This window comes from Magnolia sinica, chromosome 6, assembly GCF_029962835.1.
Source record: "Magnolia sinica isolate HGM2019 chromosome 6, MsV1, whole genome shotgun sequence".
Classification (NCBI taxonomy): Eukaryota; Viridiplantae; Streptophyta; class Magnoliopsida; order Magnoliales; family Magnoliaceae; genus Magnolia; species Magnolia sinica.
Window position 1 is genome coordinate 97,964,174 of NC_080578.1, and position 12,142 is coordinate 97,976,315.

The following is a 12,142-nucleotide window of genomic DNA, read 5'->3' on the forward strand; positions in this document are numbered from 1 at the left end:
GGATTCGATCAAATCTTATCCAGACTCGATTAAATTCTGCAATCCTTATAAGGATGAAACCATCACCATTCCTTTGCTCCTTCATCGGCATCGCTCCATAATTCAGAGTGAACCGACTGACTTCATGACACAAAACAGGCTTCTATGCGTGTCAAACTGGGTAATAAATGAGCTAAAAATCCTTGAAGGTTATCTAACAGAGAAAGGGTTGGTTCAGAAAACCGGACAAATAGTATACATGCGCTTCCTCATGCCATGCTTCAATCCTCATGACTTATACCCCACCCACTTTTTTAAACAATTCAACAACGCTTCCATCATCGTGACTCTCTGTGGGGCAAGGAAGAGTTCAGAACCCGGGGTCTTTGGATAGATCATCTATACTACAGTGTGTGGACGAAGGCAATTTTAAAGAAATATAAAGATATCCTTGTTGCAGTCAATGTCTAACACGCCATAGAAGCTACCTCTGAATTTTTTTCACAAAAATACAATGGTCTACAAGGGTTTTCTGAAATATTGGTCTTCGACCACGAATTCCTTCCACCTCCCTGTTGGGGAGGTAAGCATCAATTTATGGGATTTATTCAGAATGGTCGGCTTACCCATCACTGGATCTTTCCTGGACGAATACATTCCCACGAACAAAGAATTTGCTTACGTGGCCCAAAACAAGAGTCCCAAAATTACTTCTTCAACAATTGCCCTTTTTCGAGAAATGTTTTATTTTCCAGACATTCATAAGATATCTCCCCTTTTATGGCTCGCACACTTTTCATGATATTTAATGTCAGTATCCTTATCATTCTCTTCATCTCTCACAAAATACTTGTTTATCTGTATAAATTGCGAATCCTTCTTTCTTCCTCTTTTCAGATTTCCTAGTAGTCATGGTCCAGAACTAGAGGCTAATCGAAAAAAATAAAGGGCCCTGCTGAATTTACTATCGAAACTGAATTGGCTGCTTTCCTAGCCTATTGGCTGAGCTTGATCGTACTTCCAAGTTAAAAAAACTCAGATTCCATTTGACCCACCTTGTTTGTCGCGGCCGGCGCAATGGCAGAGGGTAGAAAAAGATATTCTTTAACTCCTCCTGTATTATGCTCGCTGTACCGAGCTTTTGGACATGCTGCGGCCCATTACTCAAGCCCAGCACTAGGAGTCTCATCTTCTTTCGCTCCTTGGCATTATTTCTCTGGTTGGTTAGGCATCTACTTTCCTTGGATATATAATGATCCAGAAAAAGCCTATGTTCATCCTAATCATCTTCCTTTATGGCATTTTCAGAGGCGGAAAATGATAAAGAAAATATATGACTGGATAGTAGACAAGATTGACAACCTGGAATCCATTGATTTCTTTCCTTTCTACTTAGATCATCAAGCCGAAGATAGGGATGTTGAGGACAACAACAATCTGGACCCTATCGAGCAAATCTTTTTCATATGCATCCGTTCTTGCAGTCTTCCCTTACAAGAAGGGGCAGAATTTTAGAGAGAGCCGTATTACCCTAATCGGTTTGCTAGACAATTTGGATACAATCAGACTGTACCACAAATAGGAGAAGATGTCACCCGGATCATGCGAAGCTATGGAGTTGGCCCTTATAACTGGGCATTGATATGGAAGCAACTTTTGACAAGGAACTTCGGTTCTCGATTCGTTCTCCCAGGATATAACCATCGAGTGACAGCCTCATATGCTTGGATGCAATGGTGGGTGCACCATTACTATTTAGTACGTAACTATTTTCTAGTGGACCTTCCCATTTGGATTTCTCCTCCTCGTTTCAGGAATTACAGGCCGGAACAGGGAATAGGTTATTTTTACGAGAAAGATCAAGCTGCTATTTCTGGAGAACTCTGCCGCAAGATTTCCTTAGAAGAACCTATCAGCTGAGAAATCAAACCATCAAACACCCTGGAAGGATGGTTTGCATTTGGCTCTCCTTTAGATTTGATAAAGCGAGGAATACAGCCCCCTGCTCCTCGTGAGGAGTTTGAGACTGACTGCCTTCTCCAACTCCTGAAGGAGGAGATCAACCTATTCATGGTACTTCTACTGTCTTTGCAATTATAGAAGCTGCGATCGCTACTGCCCCTTCCAATATTGTTCGCACTACCACGGGCCCCACAACAGTTACAGTCTCTCCAGCAGCTTGTCATACTACAACCTCAATTTCACCTACTGCAAACCAAACAACTATGTCTCCTATGACCCGATCTCACGCTAAATCATTGTCTCCTGTTGTTTTGGCTCAACCAGCTCCTTCTCCAGTTCGAAATACAAGCCTTCTTCCTGTGCAAACTGTTTATAAAGAAAAACAGATGGTATCAGTGGAAGACAGTTCTTCGGAATACTCAGCTAACACTGACAGTGATGATATTTCTTCTCCTACAAGTTTAACTGACGAAGGAGATGCTCTACAAAATGCGGATACTGAAGCTAAAGTAGACATTGGGGAAGAAGGAAATGTCGAGGCTAAATCTCCGCTTCATAATGTTCCAACTGATCTAAATGTTCTTCTCCCAACCACAATGGATTCTTTAGAAGAAGAGCAACTTGACTATGGAGAATACGAATGTTCTCCTGGAGCGAATATCTTCTTCTCCTTTGATGCCACATATTCTCTGCAGATTGTAGAGACCACCGGCACGACTACTCATGGAGCACCAATATTAATAGAGACAGAGGCTCAATCGTTAAGACTTTCAATAGAAACAGAGGATGCTCCTCTTCGTCACAGCATAGAGGAAACTTTGCCAGCCACGACTGCACCACTTGATTCTTCCCCTCGTGTAGATAAATCTCTCATAGCGCGTCCTTCCTCTATTCAACCAGTGGTTCGAAGTTTGGAATTCTTTTCGAACCCTGTTGTCGTACCGACCCCAACAACAGTTGATTCTAGTACTGAACGCGAAATGGCTTGTCTGGTGGAGCCAACTGATTTGCCCACTCCCACCACTGTTGCTTCAAGTACTGAACATAGGGCTCCATCCTTCGTTGAGATGGTAGAACCTGATCCTTCCCTTGCTAAGGAGACGCAACTGCTCGCTGTTTCAGTACCAGCGGAAGGTACATCCTTTTCCTCGTTTACACTTTCCACATTACCTGCACATAAAAATTTTACTATAATTTTATATTTCTTGTTTCTTAATAGGAAATTTACCTTAGAGCGGTACAACAAGTTCTGGCTCTATTGGTACTTCATTGAATGTGCTGTCATTTGGGAAGGTCTCTGCGTACAAATTGGCCTTGATCAGGAATTTCATACTGGCTATTGTTGAAATGTTCAAAGATCCTGATCAATGGTTTGACTTAGCTGTCGCTTTAGATGTTATGGATAGTGCCTCTCGGATGGCTAAAGTTGATGTTTCTTCTGTACACGATGCTCTTCTAAGATTCCATAATTTGATAACTGCCTTGTCATCGGCTGAAACTGTGATTATTCCGCCTGAAATTTTGGAGTACAGGAAACAACTTGCACACTCTAAGGAGAAAGTTTCTCAAATCGCTTTCATTGTCTCTCGCCATGATCAAGAACAATTATCTTTGCGAGAGCAACTAAAGACTTTTACTGATAATAAGACTGCTATCCAGGATCGCATTTCTCTTCTGAAGCAAGAAATTGTATAGTTGGAGAAGTAAAGTTCGGAGGAAGATCTGAACATTGAAAGAGTGCAAGAAAAGATAGAGTGCAGCCTTCATTCTGTAAACTCTGAAAGATCTAAACTGGTTAAGAATGAAAAACTAATTGCCTCTTTGGAAGAAAAGTTAACTGGCATCCCAGATCCTACAAGAATGATTTCGAATGCTAGACTGGAACATGCAGCTGCTCGAATTAATCTTCAAGAAAATTTGCAACAATACTTAGCAACACTAGGCATTACAGGGGAATTATAAGATGTATAACTTTGATATCTTCTTTTTTGTTTTGCTATTGTAAATACTTTCGGAATTGCAAGTTATACAAGTATCTCATGATATTTTGATAATGATGCTCTTGTCTTATTTACACGATGTTTTGATTAATGCTTTAGGATTGACGTATTATGCTTGATATATTATGCTTTTTGTTTTTATCCTCTTATGATTTGTCAATAAGGGATTTCCTAGATGATCTTTGTAAAGCTTAGAGTACTGGTTAGGATTTTTTGATTGAGGATATTTTTAGTCCATTGCAAAGCTCCTTTTATTTTTATTATTTTTATTTTTTTTCCTATTTTTGATGGAGACTGGTTGATTTTCAAGAAGTTTTTTCTTTCCTCTAATTTTTTATTATTGAATGTTTTTTTTTTTTTTTTTTTTTTTCTATTGGCTTTGATTTTTCAGAAGGCAATAGTTTTTTTTTATGGCCTTATGTAGTATGGTTTGTGTCACTAAGAATGAAGGATTTAGATTAAATTGCCTTTTAAGAAAGCATGCACGATTATATGATGCTTGTTAGGTATTTGATGAAATGGGCATGTCATGTTTGGTTGTTTGGATGATGCTTATTAGATATTTGATGATATGCCCAAGAGAAATCTTGTCTGGGTAGAAGTAATTCCATAGTTTGTGTATGAAATAAGTATTCTTTTATTCAGCAAAGAATACTGAAATCTTGTTTGGTTGTTTGGCCATGATTGGGAAAATGACCACATGGGGCTTTTTGGATTCCATGGGAAATGGGCTGTGTTAATGGAGACTGATTTGGGCTGACGGAGTTGTGAGGTCTTTATAGGGTTTAGTGGGTCATTAATGCGGTGGCCCCAGCCCAGGAAAAGATTCCACACTTTGACAGAGTGGGATGGATGAATGATGATACGCAGGCACTTGGAAATTGCAAGGGTGGAAAGAACTATGCTTCAGATAAGGTGATCCATCATGGACATGTCCTTTTATATGCTTTGCCTAATGTAGTGTAGATCCGAAACTTCTGATATTTCCTTTTCCAACATTCTTTCAATAATGTCATCTGTGATAAATTCATGCTAAAAATAATGTTCCCTGTTCCTCTGAAATTACCGGATACTTCTGGAATTTTTTAGCAAAAAGAAAAGGGACACTGAGGGGGTAGTATGTTATACATGTCTGGTGATGACAAATCAGTTTCAGAGCTCAGTGATACATGATACCATACGGATAATTAGGACATTTGGCAGTACATTTCCTAAAACATGTACATGCCAGCCCCTCTTATGATTCAAAAATAGATCCCCCCAGAAAACCTGTGGCCATCTACATTTTTTGTAACCCTGAGGCTAGAATTGCGAAAAACAATCCTCCCTAATTTTTTAATTAGGGCCAGTTTGGCTTCATGGAAAAAAAAAATGAGGAAAAAGTGTTTCTTGGAAATTGTTGCAAAGGAAAAGCTGCTTCTTGTAGTGTCTCCTTCAGCATATCTCTTGTATGATTGTTTCATTGCTTTTTTGGGTTCAGATTTGCCTTGATATTTGTTAAGCTTGATACATTTGTACTTCTTGTAGTGTCTCCTTCAGCATATCTGTTGTAAAAATTGCTCCTGCATTAGCTGAAAAATGGGATTGCTCTGTCTGGGTAGCCATATGCAATTGGGAGCACATGATTTGTAGCGATGTGGGAGCACTGAATCATTTCTCTAATTTAAATTTCAGTTTACTCAGTTCATAATTTCTGTTTTCAGATATCCCAAATACCAAAAGCATTAGTCAATGCATACAAGAAAGTAGCAAGAACGTAGGAGGAAAAAGTGCGCAAAAGATGTAGGTCTGGATGCAAATGCAGTTCTGTACATCAATTATGTGTATGATTTTGCTTAAGTCCCATCAAACATGCTTGCTTATAACTGTTTTGACACATGGTTGGTGGTACCTCAGTTGCTTCCGCAAACTCTGTTTGTTCATCAATCAGGTAGCCAACCAATATAGGCTCAATATAAAAGATGACTGATACTGAGGTCATTCAACCCCTTGTGTGTGACAATGGTAAGGCTTTGTTTGGATTGATATTCCCAAGAAATACCAGGAATCTCTGTGGAAACAGATTCTTAGTTTCTCAGGTTGTAAATTGTCACGCTTGACAATTACAAAAGAAGAAGAAGAAGAAGAATCGGTGAGGTTGTCAATCTGTCTACAAAAACATTATCACATATTTAATTTGTTTCATCCAATCCCTTTTCCCTTTAACCATTGCATCACTATCTTTGAATCTTATTGGCTTATCACTTCTGTTAACTCCTACCGTGTGACCAATATTGGTGGTTGACAGGACCACGTGGGGTTTTTCTCTGTATCCTAATCACATGCATTTTGTAGGTTGTTGCAAAAGGAATGACATTTTATTGCAGTTATGATTTAATATTCCAGCTTTCTTCTTATCCAACTGTTTTTCTCTGCATGTTGATACTTATGCTGTTGTCTTGCGAGTTTTGCCAACCAGAGCATCCTCGTGGCGGTTCCAGCCTGGTGAAAGAGGAAGGCTGATGTTTGTTGGGGCAGCTGATTGTAGAACTTGCCAATCTACCATTTGAATGCTGACCCATATTGCTGCTAGAGAGGCTAACATGATGATCAAGATGATATATTCCATCAAATCATAAATAAATTGAAATCAATTAATATGTTGCAGATGCATCATACCTCCATTAACTTCATTTCCTTGTTGTCTTAACTTCTCATGATCTCATTTCTTTGACAGGTTCACGCATTGATGTCTTTCCTCTCCCTGGTCTTAAATGAAAGCTCAATCTACTTTAATTCAATCCGTGAAGTGTAAGGATATTGCACATCTATCTTCTTGGTGTAAATAATTTTCTTACATTTTTCACGAGTTTGACTTTACTCATTAATATTTTTTCTGTTCGTATGGTGCGTTTTTATCACATTTCTCAACAAATTTGACCCTTCAAACAATAGGTACCTTGTTGATAAATTTTACACGTAGAATGAGAAATAGGAATCTATGTCCATATTGAAGACCGAAAATTTTATTATATCTGGCACTACATGTTAGTGGTTACTTTGGAAAGCACAGATCAAACCCCAAGCATTATATTACATGTATCATTTGGCAAAGATTGAGCATGATGTTTACGGCACCATGTTACCTTTTGAACAAAATTTTATTTTTGCCTAAAAAAGAGAAACTTCAAAACTTTTACTTTTGCCTAAGCAATAGGTGCTTCTCTGCATTTTTTATTTTTATTATTTTTTTTTTTTGAAGAGTAATGCAATTTCATTGAAAAGCCACTAATACATTAGTCAGAGCGGAAAAGAATACAACCCCAACTTACATCTTAAACAAAGACAAAACTTTACAATCTTTGACATTCTTTATCTTGGATGCCCATTCTAGAACATCTCTTCTAAAAAATTAGAAAACCTCCTCCCATAGGCCTTTGCCATTGAGGAAGCATCTGCCATATTGGGCAATGAAGAAAGAGATGGACAATGAAGAAAGAAATGATCTATCGACTCTGCATCTTTCATACAAATGAGACATATTGGGAAGAATCATTGGACGTATCTGAAGATATCTATGACTAATACTCTCCCTCTCCCTACTGGTCATGAGAAAACCGCCACCTTAAATAGAGTGCATAGAACCAAAAACCCTGAAAGAATTCCTGACTTGGAGATGACAATGGTTTTTGGAACAACTTGTAGAAAGGTTAAACTGTGAATTTACCCAATGGAGAAGCATTCCAAACCAGGGCATCCAAAAGGGATGAAGATAGCTGAATATTCTGTAATTGCCTCCTCATCAGATAAGTCCCTCTCGCAAGGAGGGCACCAAAACCCCATTGGTGCCTTGTAGGAAATAGCAACTGGCTACAACCATATCTTTCGATGGGGCTAATCTTGCCAACAGTGGGAACTCATTTTCCAACGGACTGATTCCACACCAAGGATGGATGCGAGTCCCATCTTCAATAGAGAATACCAAACCTTGCTTGAATAGAGGATCAATAGAGGAAATTGCTTTCCACATACCCAAAGCTTTATAAAGCACAAGAGAATTGATTCTTATAGAATGATTTCTTATCATGGTTAAGCATAAGAGAATTGATTCTTATATATTAATGCAGCAACTATGGATTAAAGGTGACACTACCTAATGCTTTTGTCCATTGTAACGCTTCCTGCTGTAAGATTCATGGCACAAGAGTTAACTTCATGTGTCAAATTCCTGTTTTATTTTTTCCTTTTATTTATTTATTTATTTTCTACAGGTACTTCTCCTATGAACATTTCTATGTGATATACCGCAAATTTTGGGAGCTGGATACGGATCATGATTTCTTGATTGATAAAGAGAATCTTATTAGATACAGTAACCATGCTCTCACATACAGGATTGTTGACAGAATTTTTTTCTTTCACAGGTTTGTATTTCTATTATGTGAACTATGCTAACGTCCCTTTTTTGTACATTAAAATAATTTGAACAAACTATTATCTTCTGATACGTTTCTGTTTCTTCTCTTTAAGTGTTTCACATATTGAATGTTTCTTCTCTTTAAGTTATGTACTCATCATTTCTTCCAATTTTCATCTCTGGGATATTGTTTCTTCTTTTCATTGCTTTTTTAGGTTTAGATTTGCCTTGATATTTGTTAAGCATGATACATTTGTACTTCTTGTAGCATCTCCTTCAGCATATCTCTTGTAAAAATTGCTACTGCATTAGCTGAAAAATGGGATTGCTCTGTCTAGGTAGCCATATGCAATTGGGAGCACATGATTTGTAGAGCTGTGGGACATCACAACCAGGCTAATGAAAAAATAAACACGCAACACCCGAATTTAAGGGCAATTCAATGTGAATTGTGATGATGATTGATTTTATTCAAAGTCTGCTTGGTAGTAAGTTTTAATGTTTTAAAACTCCAAATTCTCCAATATATTTCTCTAATTAAATCATCCATCTTCAACAATGAAAGAGATGAAAAGGGGATATTTGCAACCAGCAAACCAAACCATTTACATAAAATGAAAAAGCAGGGCAGACAAACAAAATACATAAGACAATCTAATAGCCTGTCTCTACAAGCCTTACCTAGTACAGAGTTTCAGTCCATGTAAAACAACAAACCCAAAAAAGAAAAGAAAAGAAAAGAAAAAATAGAAATAGGGCTACCAAAGACAGTCAAACTTAAAACCCCAAACTTAAAACCCTTTCTAGGGCTTCAACTCTAGAGGCATGTGTTTATTATTTTTAAATGACTATGCAAGTCATCCAAGCGTGCAGCAGGTGGGCCCCACAATGCTCCAACTCCACTTTTTTTAGAAGAAAAATAGACAATCTTGGCATTTACAGTTTATTCAGAGTTGTTATATATGGGAATAAAGTTGCTAATCTTGATAACCATATGATGTATGCTTTGTATGTTTATTGAGTTGACTTGTATTGCAAGGTCATATCAAAATTTATGCAAATCCAGTGCTTACGTGAGTCACAATAGGAAAATACAAATTTGGGCAGTATGCTTTATATGTATTACATTTTTTTATCTTAAATTATTATTGTGACTTGTTAGTTTATAATTGTGACTTGTGATTGTCATTTGTAAGTTAGATAATTAGTTACCCGTTTGAGGATTTCTATGTGGCCATACATAAATATGTTGTGTTTTTGGTGGCATAGAAATCATTCAAATTGTCCCATTTTGGACAGTTCAAGGTTAGATGGATAGTATGCTTTCATATAATCTATTTAAATGTTCATGCCTGATCCGCGGTCCATCTCCTCGTTTCTCTCTGGATATGTTTCTTCCGTTTCATATCCAATGCCAAATATCTTTACATTGCTTTAGATATTTGGCATTGGAATGTAACGTAAGATCAACTTATCTGGACAGGCATGGGGAGATGCTGCCGGATTTTCGGTGTGAACGTTTAAATGGGAATGTGTAAGTATTACAATCTATCCAACCTTGATGGGTAACTAATTTAGGATTTAATTGAGCGGTGCTCCCTGGAAGGTGGGAACCGATGTTATGACCACGACGAAGCTGTCCATTTCATATGGACAACAATATGGGTGGCCTGGCCATTTGGACAGGCCTGTGTTTATGTATTAGCTCGAAATTGATGGAGCAAACCCGGATATGCATTAGAGCTATCCGGATGTTGAGCGGGGGTCCCTGGAAGGTGGGAACCGCTGTTATGACCATTTAAGGTTGGATAGATTAGAATGTTTTCGGTTCCTTAATTTAAATGCTCATGCTTGTTCTGCATTGCATCTCTTCATTTATCTCTGGTTACGTTTCTTACATTTATTTCTAATGTCAAATATCCTCACATTGTGCGGATACTTGACGTGGGAATAAAATGCAAGATTAACGTATCTGGAGAGACATGGGGAGATGCTGCTGGAATTTCGGTGTGGGCATTTAAATGGGAACATGAAAGCATTACAATTTATCCGATCTTGGTTGGGTGATTGATTTAGTCGATTTGTTAGAGATACCATTAGGGATTCTATTAGATGTCTAAATCTTTGACAATAGTGAATCATCAAGTGAGTCATTCTAGTTAATCTTTCATAGGAAGCTTTGTCGGGCCCACATTGTATTTCCACCAACTTGTCTTTCGAAGTGGCTGAGGAACATAGTGATGGATAAGAGTTGGATTCATATGTCAAGGTACCTCAATAACTTTTAGTTATTATGGCCCATTGGTTAAGATGCATTTTTTTGACATGTCCTCCAATTTCATTGGATGGTTTAGGGTGAGCAACAAATACTTAAGTGGAGCTGTGAAATTCTTAGATTTTGCGTTTGCAAATGCAAGCAATAGGAGGATCCTATGTCCATGTAAGAAATGCAACAACAACTACTGGGTGTCTTGACAAGAAGCATACGATCATATTGTGTGTGATGGATTTCATGTGAGTTACACCCATTGGCGTTTTCATGGAGAAGCTATGTCTTCTTTTATGCTTGCAACTACAAATGTTGAAGGTGATGATCCAGATCCATGCGACGATATGCACGGATTGTTGGAAGATACATTTGGTTTTTTGTGCCTGGATGGTCAAGAGAGTGATGCAAAATATGGACCTACACCGGGGCTTAATACCGAAGCGCAACAATTTTTCAAATTGGTGGAAGACGCCGATCGGGAATTGTACCCAGGGCACAAGAAGTTCACTAAGCTATCTTTCGTTGTTCGACTATATCATGTGAAGTGCCTCGGTGGATGGAGTGACAAATCGTTCACCATGTTGTTTGAACTGCTGAAGGAGGCACTCCCCGAGGGTGAAACTTTGCCAAAGTCTTTCTATGAAAGTTTCAGGGTCAACTTGTAACTCCTCAGAACCCGCTCTGCCGTAAGACATTACGGTGCATGACGGTTCCCAGCAGGTTAAGATTTATGACTCTTCTAATAATTTTAGGTCTAATCAGGATTCCACCCCATAAATGTCACTAACAGTAACATGCTATTGTATATAGTTGGTACTGCTTATTGAATTTTCTATAATCCATGTGTATGTATTAAATGCATCGATGTCGGATTTGAATCACTGAAATTCCATCTAACCAGACAGGTAAATCAGGAACTCCCAATTGGTGCATTCATATGCCTTTTTTTCAGGGGCAATGTCTTAGAAAGAAGACCAATCACCAAACTCTTTCCAATGGAACATGTCTAAATTGGATTGGTTGGACAAAAGAAAGTGTGAAGTAGGTCTTTATGCTTATAATCATTCCATTGAATGGCCCATTCATAAATTTGTGCCTATATCTTCTATTTTAACTGCCTGATGTAGCGTGTATAACTATTGACATGACCATGATAAGGCTGATAAATGATTTTTGGTAATTGTAATGATGGTAATCAATAGATAAATGGTACATATTACTGGGCTATGGGCCCCACTTGTCATTGCTGAATACCTGTGTATATTGTTAAGAGATGTGCATTACGTATATAGGGAGTTATTTGATACTCTGGCAGTGTATGACTCTTAACAATATATTTCTTGTTTTGTTTCGACTTTGGATGATATTTCCAAGCTCGTGCCTGAATTATTTGAAGTGCCTATGATGGCTTTAAATATACTTTTGAGTTATAACTACGAAAAAAATATGATCAGAGGCACGTCTATTTATCTTTATTTTTTTATTAATTATTCTCTATTCAATTTCAGATGATTGCTTTCAACTTAGAGAATAGAG

At 37.9% G+C, this 12,142-nt stretch overlaps 1 non-coding gene across 1 annotated transcript; it reads left to right on the forward strand.

Moving 5' to 3' along the window:
* The first annotated feature begins 11,998 nt into the window (after window positions 1-11,998).
* Window positions 11,999-12,069, forward strand: LOC131250450 (small nucleolar RNA Z267). Its single transcript, XR_009173377.1, has one exon. It is a non-coding gene; the product is annotated as a small nucleolar RNA Z267 (small nucleolar RNA).
* The last annotated feature ends 73 nt before the right edge of the window (window positions 12,070-12,142 follow it).